At 49.7% G+C, this 12,528-nt stretch overlaps 1 protein-coding gene across 6 annotated transcripts in view; it reads right to left on the reverse strand.

The window, feature by feature from the left end:
- TLK2 (tousled like kinase 2) overlaps positions 1-12,528 on the reverse strand; it is a 3,436,060-nt gene that overhangs the window by 1,330,411 nt on the left and 2,093,121 nt on the right. The gene's annotated exons all lie outside the window — the stretch shown is intronic.

Here is a 12,528-nt window from a genome sequence, read left to right on the forward strand (position 1 = left end):
CAAAACTGCTTCTGCATCGGACCATGCGGCAAAAAAGACTGGGAAAATGACGTCGGTCATGCGCATTTGTACCCTGACGTCCTGACGTCAGACTAATGCGCCTTGACCGACGTCAGCCTTATACTTTGGTATTCGGGCCGACTGGGACAGCGGACTACCCCAGGTGTCAGGACTGCAGCAATGTGAGATGAAGAACATCAGACAACTGGTGCCAGAGCCATGGCCTCAAGCTAAATGCCAAAAAGTGTATAGTCATCCCCTTTGGCAAAAACAAAGTGCCCACAAATTACCACATAGGTGGTAATCCATTAAGTACAGAAGAAGTCATTAGGGACCTGGGGACCCAAGTTGATAGCAATCTCTCATTCGACAACCACGTGGCCAAAGTGGTTAGAAAAACATTTTATATAGCCCACCTAATCATGAAGGGATTCACATCTAGATTAGGGGAGGTCATCGTGCCTCTTTACTCATCCCTCATCAGGCCCATAATCGAGTACAATGCCCCTTTTGGGATGTACCTTACCAAACACCTGCAGACTGGAAAGACCCCAAAAGTACCTCACCAAGAGGATCAAAGGGCTCAAACAGATGCCATATGCTGCCCGGTTAAAGAAACTCCAGCTCTACTCAGTGGCATACCGCCTGCTCAGAGGTGACCTGTGCCTGACGTATAAGGCCATGACCAACCCGGAATTAAGGGACATGCTGCACCTCAAAAAATCCAAATCCCACCGAGTTACACACTCGAGAGACTTGAACCTCAGCACTGAAATAAATAGGACATGCTGGAGGGACAGATTCATAACCCAGAGGCTCCCTTCACTATGGAATAAAATCCCAGTCCAGGTTAGGCAGAGTCCCTCATTGACTCTCTTCAAGAGGAATCTTGATGAGTGGATGGGAGATCATAGGTTTACCCCGGGTATCACTTCTGTGTCACTGTTAGACAGAGGCACAGTATACTAACCTCGAAAAAGGGCATAGCAAAATTAATTTAAAATGGGTGGCGAAAGTCAAACATACTCTGGCTAGGCTTATAAATGCCCTAGGGCAGATAGCCTAGTATGAACCTATGAACCTATGGATGGGAGTGAGTGGAACTGGAATCTGTATCCCTGGGAATAAGAAGTTATGTACTCACCATAACGTTCCATCTGAGTAGGTAAACTTCATTTGTCAGCAACCTATGGGAATCGGATACGACCTCGGATCCGAGCCGGCAGTTTTCAACCGCTTTAAATCAGAGCTCTAAGCTCCTCCCCCTACCCATAATCCCCTGCCAACCCGGACTGACCTCAGATCAAGTTTGCCCAACAGCAGAAATTGCTATAAAATTATTAATCTCAAGACAAAGTGGGTAAAACCCATGAACCTGAGTATGAAGACATTCGCAAGTGAGGGGGCAGGAGGGAGGGATGGTTGCTGACAAATGAAGTTTACCTACTCAGATGGAACGTTATGGTGAGTACATAACTTCTTAATCTGAAGTAGTTAACTTCATTTGTGCAGCAACCTATGGGACAGAGTCCCCAGCTACCTGAATCTTGGGCGGCCTTCATGGAAGGATGTTCCGGAGCACTGCAGAGCCAAAGGATGCTCTCCCTCTGGAGATAATGTCCAATTTATAGTGACTGATAAAAGTAAGAGATGAAGTCCAAATGGCTGCCGAGCAAATATCATCCAAAGAGACTCTAGCTCTAAAAGCCGTAGAGGTAGACATAGATCGAGAAGAGTGGGCATGGACTCCATGAGGTGCAGGTCTGCCCGAACTTTCATATGTTAAAAGGATACACTGTGAAATCCATCTAGACAATGTGACCTTAGACACAGATTTACCCAAGTTAAATTTGGCAAAGGAGACAAACATCTAGTCGGATTTCCTATGACCAGATGTCCTGTGGATGTAGAAGAGAATTTGTCTATGCACATCCAATGAGTGTAGTTTGTATTCCCCTTTGTTATGGTAATTAGGAATAAAGACCGGCAGGTTGATGGACTGGTTAATATTTGACTCAGAGGCAACCTTGGGAAGAAAGGAGGGATTGGTCCTGAGGTAAACTCTATCCTTATGAAAGGTCAAGTATGGGGGTTTTACACAGAGGGCCTGTAGTTCAGAGACCCTTCGAGCCGAGGTGATAGCGACAAGAAAAGCCGTTTTCCATGACAAGAATAGTACAGTTTTGTACCTACCATAAATGTAGATGTCCGATAGATATGTAACTGCAGTCCTTACATATGGGTTTGTCCTGCCTCAGGCAGCCCTCGGTCGGCCCGATTCCAAAGTCTGGGTCCGGCGTCGGCTGATGTCGCCTCCTCCCCGACGTCAGAGCGGCTGGGGTATAAAAGCATCAGCCGACGCCATCTTCCTCAGTGTTTCTTGCCCCAGATGCCAGGTGCCCTCCAAGGAAGGCTAAATTTAGAACTGGAGAAAAATTTCCAGACATACACAATAGTGATAAACAGATACACCATAACATATATCCCCAGCTAGGTATAAAAGGAGGGAAGTGGACCCAATACACAGAGGGGTAGGAGGGAGGGAAAACCTGACTGCAGTTGCATATCTATCGGACATCTACATTTATGGTAGGTACAAAACTGTACTATGTCCTTCAAGAATGCAACTGCAGTCCTTACATATGGGTTGAATACCATAGCCAAGCTGGGGGTGGTAGGCTCTAAGATAAGGATGGTGTAGCTAAAATGCCCTGCAGGACTGCAGAAGCAAAGCCTGCTCAGGATCTGGAATATAAAGGCAGGTTGTAGTGCTTGGAAAATGTATGCAAGGAGCTCCATGTAGCAGCTTCTAGAATGTCCTTTGTAGCCACCCCTCTTAGGAAGGCTGTGGAGGTGGCTGTAGCTCTGGTGGAGTATGGCCTGATATTGGCTGGCACACCCTTTCCATGGAAAGAATAACAGAATCTGATGCAATGTCCAATCCATTTTGAAATTGTTTGTTTGGAGATTGTCTTTCCTTGCACTCCAGGAGCGTATGCTACAAATAGTTGGTCAGACTTTCTGTTGGCCTTTGTTCTGTCCAAGTAGTGGGGTAGTTGCCTGTGTATGTCCAAAGTGTGCAGCAGCTTTTCCCCTTTATTTTGAGGATTGGGGAAGAAAGTAGGCAGGTGAATTGCTTGATTTAGAGACACCCTGGATATCAATTTTTGGCATAAAAGAAGGATTGGTTCTTAAAGAAACCCTGTCCTGATGAAAAATGAGGAATGGAGGTACTGCCATGAGGGCCTGTATCTCCGAAACTCTTCTTGCTGAGGTAATTGCCAACAGGAAAACTGTTTTCCAGGAAAGAAATTGCAATTCTGAAGATGCTGCTGGTTCAAAAGGAGGAAGAGTTAATTTTTCCAACACGAAGTTGAGGTCCCATGCAGGCACTGGTGGTTTTCTGGGAGGTTTGATATTCTTTATCCCTCTTAGAAATTGTCTTAGCAAAGGATGTGAAAAGACAGGTGGATCAGTGTTGTATTTTGCTGAAATTGCTGAAGCGTGTATTTTTATGGAAGAATAGTAAAGTCCATTATGCAGCATTTCTGCCAAGTATTCCAGTATCTGTGGGATGCTCATTACTGATGCATCCTGTCCCCTGTTGGTATTCCAGATGTTGAATCTCTTCCATTTGGCTGAATAAGTCTTTCTGGTGGAAGGCCTGTGTGCTTCCAATAATATCTGTTGAACTTCCTTGGAGAGAGAGATGTGGGGAGAAATCATGAAACCCTCCAAGCTGTCAGCTGCAGAGTTTGCAGGTTGGGATGAACCGTCCTGTAATTGTGCTGAGTCAAGACTAGAGGCCATTGAGGCACGGGCCACGGCTTGGTGCAAGTTATACTCCTTAGTAATGGATACCAGTGCTGCCTTGGCCAATCTGGAGCTATTAAGATGCCTTTCGGTTGTTCTGCTTTGATCTTCAGTAACACCTTGGTCATTAATGGTAGAGGTGGGAATGCATAGATTGTTAGAGAGTTCCAGCTGAATGAGAGAGCATCTATTCTCCAGGCTTGTGGATGGTGTGTCCTTGAGCAGAACTTTTTCAGATGATGATTGAGGTGGGAGGCAAAGAGATCTATGTCCGGCCTCCCCCATGCATGAGTTATTTGTGCAAAAATGTCTGGATGCAACATCCATTCATGCGGGTCCAGGATGTTTCTGCTTAGACTGTCCGCCAGAACATTGTCCCTGCCCGGAACAAACTGGGATTGCAGCTGTATGTTCAGTTTCAGGGACTTTTCCCAAAGAGTCATTGTTAGTCTGCAAAGGGGGTAAGAATGAGTACCTCCCTGCTTGTTTATGTACCACATAACCGTGGTATTGTCTGTCTTTATTATCAGATGACCTTGTTGAAGATATTTTCCGAAGGCCTCGATTGCATGAATCACTGCTAACATCTCTTTTTGATTGATGTGTAGGTCTACTTCCTGTGGGGTTCATTGTCCTTGAATGCATCTGCCCTCCATGTGTGCCCCCCATCCATGGTCTGAGGCATCTGTTGTAATGGTTTGGCTTGTCTGAGGTTTGTTGAAAGGCATACTTTTGTTTAACTGGCTTGCTTGGGCCCACCACAAAAATTCCCTTTGTAGACATGGGATAAGTGGGATAATTGCCTCTAAGTTGTGGCTGTGTTGAGACCATAAACTTTTTAGGTACCATTGTATTTTTCTCATGTGTAGTCTTGCCAGTGGAATCAGTGGAATGCAAGATGCCATGAAACCCAGGGCCTGCAGGATTTTCCTTGCAGTCATCTGGGTGAGCTTTGCTAGGCTTTTGAAGTAATGTGGTAATTGTTCTTGCTTCTCTTCTGTGAGGTAAGCCATTTGTGATTCTGTGTCTAGTTTGGCTCCTAGAAAAATCATTTGTTGGGATGGCAGTAGTCTTGATTTTTGTAAGTTGACTGTGTATCCCAAAGCCTGTAGTAAGTGAATGACATAATTCAAGTTTTTTGTCAAGGCTTGCTTGCTGTCCGCTTGTATAAGGCAGTCGTCCAGGTAAGGGTATATTTGTATTCCCTGGAGTCTGCAGTGTGCAATTACTGATGCCAGGCATTTCGTGAATACTCTGAGTGCAGTAGATAAGCCAAAGGGCAATGCTGAGAATTGATAATGCTCTGACCCTGCAAGAAATCTGAGGTATCTTCTGCAACTGTGTCTGATTGGGTCATGCAGGTATGCCTCCTTGAGGTCCAGAGTAACTAGCCAAGACCCCATGCCCAGCATGGGAAGGAGTTGCTGTAGAGTCAGCATTTTGAATTTTGGTACAATGAGAAAAGTGTTTAGAGCGGACAAGTCCAGTATAGGCCTCCATTGCTTTTCTTTTCTTGGAACAAGGAACAGTCTTGAGTAAAATCCCTGGCCTTGTTCCTGAGGAGGAACCTTTTCTATTGCTTTGATTTGTATCAGCTTTGAAACTTGTTCTAATGCATCTGCCCTTTGATTTTGTGGCAGGTTTGGCATGCCTTGTCTTGTTGGTAAAGTATGGAAGTGGAACATGTAGCCTTGGTCTATTATGTCCAGAATCCATTTGTCCTTAGTTAAAATGTGCCAATTTTTTGAAAATAAGGATAATTTTCCGCCTAAAGGTGCTTCTCTTTGAGCCTTGGTCAGCGGTGTCAAAGTCAAGTCATTGTGATTGTCCTTGTGAAGCAGGGGAAGTCCCTGCCCCACCCCTATGATTAGTCGGTTGCCACTGGCGTCCCCTGTAGGAGCCTCTGTATTGCCCTCTTCCTCGGGCACGCCTGTTTTTTCCCCTTTGAAACTTGTCAGTGTCCGGAAAGGACCAATTCTTAGAAGGCCAATTCCTGCTGAACCTTGGTGGCTGAACCTGGAGGAAATCCTTGACTGTTTGCACTGATTTAGCCTTTTCCTCAATTGATTTCAACACATCCTGAGCATTAGCACCAAATAACTTGTGTTTTTCTAGAGGTGCATCTAGAAGCTTTACTTTAACATGATCTGGCAATGCCTGTTCTTTCAACCATGCATGTCTACGTATGACGGCTCCTGTCATAGCTGCCATACATGAAGCTTCCAATGCATCATAACCACACTGAAGAAAATGATTGCTAACCTGCTGAGTGTTATGGACCAAATCCTGCAAGGCCTTTCTATCTAAAGGCTCAGGAGAGGCTAACTTTTTCTGCAAATCATCCATCAAGAAATCCTGATACTGAAACATATGAAAAAGGCAATTAAGGGCCCTCATGGCAAGTGTGGTTGAGGTATAAACTTTTTTGCCCCACCTCTCCAGGGACCTAGCTTCCCTGTCTGAGGGCAAAGGATTTTTGGCCGTGGATGTGGCCACCCCTTTGGGCCCCTGGGAAATAGTTTCTAGATCAACAGAATGGGCCTTGAAGAAATGCTTGTGAGTTTCAGGAACCCTGTAGTATCGGTCCAGCTTGACAGGAGCAGGGGGGGGGAGAGAATCAGGAGAAGCACTCGAATCTGAGTACACATCAACCAGTACATCTAACACTGGAGGGATAGCTAAAGGCCTGTGTTGGGGAAGCTTAAGGAAGGTACAAAGCCGTTTCCTGGAGTCGGAGAATTCCTGACCCTGCCACTGAAAATGCTCTCTCATGGAGGGGAGAATTTCCCCAAAAGAAATATCCTCAGGAGGAGAGACAGAAGGAATAGATTCCTCCGCATCAGAATCCTCGTAGGCCTGGAAGGACTCTTCCTGGGTATCTGAGTGATCAGAGTCACCAGAGGCTTCATCTGAAGAAAGGGTGTCTGTATGCTCAACCCTGGGCCTTTTGTCAGAAGGTGGCTGAGAACCTCTGTCAGGATGTGCCTGAGAGCCTCTGATTAAGGAAATTAAATATGCAGCTAAAGTCATCAGTAGTGGGCTGAGGCATAGCTTTAGGAGGGTGAGACTTAGCCTGGCTGGCAGCCTTAGCACATGTGTAGGCCTTGATAGACATAGACATAGGGGGCCTAGCTGCCCCACGTGCTGGAGTAACCTTGTCCACCGGTATGGTCTCAGGCAAATCTTGGGCTTCAGTTTCTGGAGGAAAATCAACAACGGGCACCAGCGCAGTCTCCGGGGCCGGAGTGATCGGTAATGCGGTGTCGTCGGTCCGGAGCTGTGGAACAACTGCCTCAGAAGAGACCGATGCACTCGCGGTAGTTTTTGGCGTGGTGTCGGTGGAAGTCCCGGGCCGAGAATGTCGGTCCCGGTCTTTCCATTTTTTTAGAACTATGAGGAGTCGGTTGTTCCGACGGCATGGTATAGGAGTATTTGTCGCCAAAAAAGTCTTCAGCAAACTCTGCCCGGCGCCTGAGTGTGTGCTTATTGAAGCAAGCACAGGCCGAGACGTCGTGGTCTGGGCCAAGGCAGGGGAGGCAGTAAGAATGGAAGTCCTTATGAGGTATTTGTTTACCACAAGACAAACAATTATTAACTTTATCAGTTTTTTCTGACATCGGCTGAGGCAAGAAAAGGTTCCCCAACGGGGTACTTAGCTTTTTGATGACTTCGGATACGTAAAACACAGGAGCTGACCGACCGGCACTTGCGAGCTGCTTCTGCTTCGGGCACCGCGTGGCAAGAAAGACTGAGGAAGATGGCGTCGGCTGATGCTTTTATACCCCAGCCGCTCTGACGTCGGGGAGGAGGCGACATCAGCCGACGCTGGACCCAGACTTTGGAATCGGGCCGACCGAGGGCTGCCTGAGGTAGGACAACCCATATGTAAGGACTGCAGTTGCATTCTTGAAGGACATTTAAGATCTACTGAAGCTGCAGGCTCAAACGGGGGAGCTGTCAAGGCCTGAAGCACCAGCGTTAAATCCCAAGGAGGGACTACATCCTTCACTGGAGGTCTGAGCAGAAAGGTACCCTTCAAAAAGGTCTTACACAATTTGGTGGTGATAAAGGGCTCAATTAATTTCCCACGTGATAATGAGAGATAACTGCTAGTTGAACCTTGACTGTGGAGGAGCTAGTCCCCTGATGAAACAGTCCTGACAGAAAGTCTAATACAGCGGGCAAAGGAGCTGTAAAAGGATCCAAATTTTTGCATACCGCCCAAATGGAGAAACGTTTCCATTTGCTGCTATAGATCTTTCTAGTAGAAGGCTTGTGCGCTGCTACTAGAATGGTTTTAACTGGGGAAGAGATACCGGGAGTCCTAGCTACGAGTGGAACTGGAGCAGCCAAGCTGTGAGCTTGAGATTGTCCAGATTCGGGACTGGGAGATCTAGGGGGTGGGATATTAGATCTGGACGGTGATCCAGAATCCAAGGAGGATTCACCAAATGAGACCAAAGTTAAGGGAACCAGGTTTGACGAGGCCAAAACGGGGCAATGAGGATAATTCCTGCTCCCCAACCGACTGGCTTTCTGAAGAAACTTCAGCATCAGAGGAAGAGGAGGGTAAGCATAAAGAAGACCGGGAGGCCAAGCATGCACCAGAGCGTCTCTCAGGGGTACCCGGAGGGGGAAATGAGAGCGAAGTAGTCGTAACATTTTGTGTTCGAGTGAGAGGCAAAGAGATCGCAACAGGGGTGACCCCATTTGGCAAAGATCCAATTCGCTATGTCGGGATTCAGAGACCGCTCGTATGGTAACAGGATGGTGCGACTTAGTTTGTCCGCTAGGATGTTGGACCATCCCAGAATGTGCGTTGCTATGAGAAAGCGGTTGATGGAGATCGCCCATTCCCACACCCTCATGGCCTTTCAACAGAGTGGCTAAGACCTGGTTCCCCCCTGTTTGTTGATGTACCAGACAACCGACATATTGTCAGTCTGAATCACAATCGTTCCTACAGGAAGAAGGTCCTGAAGTGCTTGCAATGCTAACAGCACTGCCCTCATCTCTAGGACGTTGATATGCAGTGAGGTCTCTGTGAGGTCCCACGTGCCTTGGACTGTCCTGCCTGAACAATGTCCCCCCCACCCGAGGCGGGAGGCATCCGTGGTCACCGTGGCTAGTGGAGGGGTCATAGAAAAGGGGCGTCCTTGCCTGGAGGCCCGAAGATTGGAGCCACCATAGGAGGGGCCTCTTGCAAGCCCTGCTGAGTGGAACGGGATGGCTGAGAGGATAGTGAAAAAAGGACCACAGGACCTGAAGGGTCCATTGTAAGACCCTCATGTTCAAACGTGCCATTGGCAATAGGTTGACTGCTGCCACCATCGAGCCAAGAGCCCTCAGGACCAATTCCGCCGGGGGAGCTGAAGATTGCAGAATGGCCTGCTCGTGTAGCCTCAGGGATAGTAGACTGTCTGTGGTCAAGAAAGATAGGAGTTTGTGTGTGTCCAATCTGGCCCCTATGAAGTCTATAGTCTGAGTCGGAGTAAGAGATGACTTCTATGTTGATAGTGATCCCCAGCCGGGGAAGCTAGACGAAGAAAGTAGTTTCTGGCTGCACAGAGTAGATGCCTTGTCGGGGTGGTCAGGAGCCAGTCGTCCAGGTAAGGGAGGACCTGAATTCCCTGGAGCCTCAGGTGGGCCACTATCACTGCTAACACTTTGGTGAACACCCTGGGGGCTGTGGTGAGACCAAAGGGGAGGACCCTGAATTGGAAATGACTGGCTCCCAGCCGGAAGCGGAGGAACCTCCTGGATCGCCTGTCCATCAGAATGTGGTAGTACGCATCCTTGTGGTCTATAGAGCACATCCAATCATTCTCCCGCAAAAGGGGGAGAATGGATTGAAGAGTAACCATGCAGAACTTCTCTTTGGTTACTGACAGGTTCGGGGAAGAGAGGTCGAGGATTGGTCTCAAGTCCCCCATCTTTTTTGTTACCAAGAAGAACCTGGTGTAAAACACGGACCCGCACTGGTCTGGGGGGACATGTTGGATGGCTCTTTTTTCATGCAAATGTTGGATTTCCATTGCTGCAGCCTCCCTCTGATCGGATGGGACATTGGGGAGGTATCTGGGGCTGCATGGGTAACGAGAAAAGGGAATTAGATATCCTCTGGATATGATGCGAAGCACCCAGCAGTCTGTCGTGATGGACTCCCAAGCTGCTGGATGCTTCGAGAAATGCCCCCCCCCCCGACTGCCTCCAGAGTGGAGCAGTCGGGCAACCCCTCAAGGGTGTTGCGTGGGTTGGTCCGAGAAGGGTTCTCTGGATCCAAAGTTCCGCGGGCCCCCTCTGCATCTAGGGCGGCGTCCACCCTGCCTCCCTATGCCACGGAAGGGCTGGGAGTCCGGAGCAGGACGGGACTGTTGCGACTTCCGGAACCACATCTTCTTGTGTCCCTTTTGGTTCTTAGAGAAGGACTTCTGCAGAGCAGAGAAGCGGACTCCGACGGCAGACGTCTTCCCGTCCTTTTCGCTCTGGACCAAGGTATCTCTCACGATTTTGCCAAAGAGGGCAGAGCCATCAAAAGGGGCATTAGCAAAAGATGCCTTAAACGGTTCTGCGAAATCACAGTGCTGGAGCCAGGCCTGACGTCTCAATGAGGCCCGCTACCCCGGCTGTAGCGGCTCCTTCCGTGGCATGAGAGAGAAGCTTCATAGAGGTGTTGGATATGGATCGTAGAGTGGCCATCCGGGTGGAGTGCAACTGTTTGTCCTCAGCCAACATGGACTCGGGGGGGCGACGCAGCATACTCTTTGATAAGGTCCCGCTGCAGTTGGAGCGCATGTGCCACGTAGATCAGCAACCTCACAGAGAAGGTAGCCGAACTAAACACCCGCTTCCCTAGGCGGTCCATCGACCGAGACTCCTTGCTAGGGGGATGAACTGAGGGACTCTCCTGAGCAAGTTCCCTCTTGGTGGCCGCTGCTACCAACATGGTATCTACAGGGGGACCCTTACTCCAGTGGGACATGTCAGAGGGTGGGCTAAGAATCTTGTCCAGGCGCTTGGGGACTGGCTTCACAGTGTCGGTCTCCTTCCACTCCCTGGTAGTAATCAAGTCTACCAGGGGGTCAGCCGGAGGGGACACCCAAGAGGTAGACGGACCTGCTTCAAACACCTCCAGGAACACGGATTCCTCCAAGGTAGGCTTTGGCGCAGACCACCCCCCCCCTTTATTCTGAGCATCTCCATGATGTCACCAAATGAGACCTCTTCGGTGGGGTGATCTTGGGGAGCCTTCCCCTTCCTCCAAATCCGTGTCCTCTGTCAAGGACTTGGGGGAGTCCAGTTGCCTCCTCTTGCACCTTCGCTTGTGAGGAACCTCCTCGGGGGGGGGGGGGCTGTCCGAGGAGGTCTCACCAGCCCAATGGAACTACCTGGGATGTCAAAGCAGGCTGTCCCTGGGGCTGGGTGATGGAAGTCGGGCCCAACTGAGAAGGAGTGCAGGGTGGAGCCGTGGCAAGGGCCGGAGACCTGGAATCTCTCGACAGGACCCTCTCCACCACGTCAAATGCCGAGGGAGAGCTGCTCTCTCTGGGATATGAAAGCAGACTCTCCCTCGGATCAGACAGATTGGGCCGGCGCCGAAGCGAATGGATCCGACGAACCAGCATGCTCCGACCTGGACGGAGCCAAAGGCATACTGATACTGACGGATCCGAACCTCAGCCCTCACTCCGAGAGCTCAGATCCAAAGAAAATGGACCAGACAGACTCGGGGGAAGTGGCGCCGAAGTACCCCAGACTATCGGCGCAGACACACCCCTGGCTCCAAGGCTGCCCGGCTCCGAAGACTCCAAACCCGGGAAACGGGATGGAGAAGGAGCTATCGGGGCAAAGAAAGGGGTCGAGCTCCCCCCCGGAGGGGGGGGGGGGCAGGAGCACTCCCATCTGCAGTTGGGCCTGGAGAAATTTTCTCATCATACGGTCCAAATCTGCTTCCGTGAGACTTCTGGTAGATCTCGACGAGGCTACCGATGCGGGGTGGGAGTGTTGCCTCGATGACCTCGAAGGAGATCAGGTCTCCTCCTCCTCAAGGCCCGGTGAAAAGCATGGGGACCGGATCCGAGAAGGAGGAGACCCAGAAGACCTGGAGGGAGAAAACTGCTTAGCCGGGGGGGCTGAAGCGGAGGACTCGGCCCGCCGCTTGTGGTGCTTCTCCCTACTCCTTTCTTTCCTGGCCTCCCTCTCCTCTGGGCCTAAGGTGAGAGGTTGAGTCCCGGGGGGAGGGAAGCAGGAGTGGCAGCCGCCGTAGCGGGAGCCACGGGAGGACCGGAGGTAGAAGCCGAATCCGGGGGCAGAAGACCCACCAGAATCAGCTTAGACCTCCGGTCCTCGAGTGCCCTGGGGTTGAACACTGTGCAAATGGTACAACCAGAGGACAGGTGCTCAACCTCAAGGCACAACACACACCGAGTGTGGCCATCCGCTGGGGACAGCTTATGGCCACACTCGGTGCACTTAGAAAACATCACCTTTGGGGCCTCAGACATACTATAGAAGGTAAGCCACACACACTAGGCCCCAATCACAAACGCACAACCCTGATGGAACCACGAAGGAAGGGGGAGGTTAAATAGAAACAAAATAATTTAAACTAAGAGAGCTTTTAGTTAGAAAAAAGGGACCTAAACACACACTCGCACCAAAGGTTAAAGAAAAGTGGTAGAAAAGTTAAATTTTTCTCACAAGAGAACGAAAACG

The sequence above is a fragment of the Protopterus annectens genome, chromosome 13.part0, assembly GCF_019279795.1.
Source record: "Protopterus annectens isolate FY-2018-M chromosome 13.part0, PAN1.0, whole genome shotgun sequence".
Lineage (NCBI taxonomy): Eukaryota > Metazoa > Chordata > Ceratodontiformes > Protopteridae > Protopterus > Protopterus annectens.